Source organism: Rhinopithecus bieti, unplaced genomic scaffold, assembly GCF_001698545.2.
Source record: "Rhinopithecus bieti isolate Rb0 unplaced genomic scaffold, ASM169854v2 scaffold_16603, whole genome shotgun sequence".
NCBI lineage: Eukaryota > Metazoa > Chordata > Mammalia > Primates > Cercopithecidae > Rhinopithecus > Rhinopithecus bieti.
The window spans coordinates 4,706-5,171 of record NW_016848610.1 but is presented as its reverse complement, the minus strand read 5'-3'; positions in this window follow the sequence as shown (position 1 = coordinate 5,171).

Sequence of the window (466 nt, the reverse complement as noted above, 5' to 3'; positions counted from 1 at the left end):
TTTCAAACTCCTAATTAAAAAAAAAAAAAAAATCCAGAGAAGTCCTTTTGTAACACCAAAGGTTCTTGCCTGAGCCACGCCAAAGAGAGAGACACAGATCGGACCAAGAGAGAAAAAGCTGTAGGCTTTATTAAGCAGAGTGACCATACAAAGCTTCCACAGCGTAGAAGGGGTACCAAGCGGGTAGCCAGTGTTAGATTTTTTGATCACCTTTTAAACTCTGTAAGGCGGTAAATACATGTGGTGGGAAGGTGGGAAGATGTTACCAGAGTGAGAAACAAAGACAATTAACATGTCTTAGATCTTGAGGAAAACTGGAATTGTAACTTAAGTTTTATCTACTTTATAAGGTGGCATGGCAAAGGAGACAGGATCTCACAGGATTTTACAAATTGTGCTTACAATGAATTGGGAGCATAGATGAAGTCTGCTGGTCACAGAAAAATGGGCTTTTAACATTCCTTTT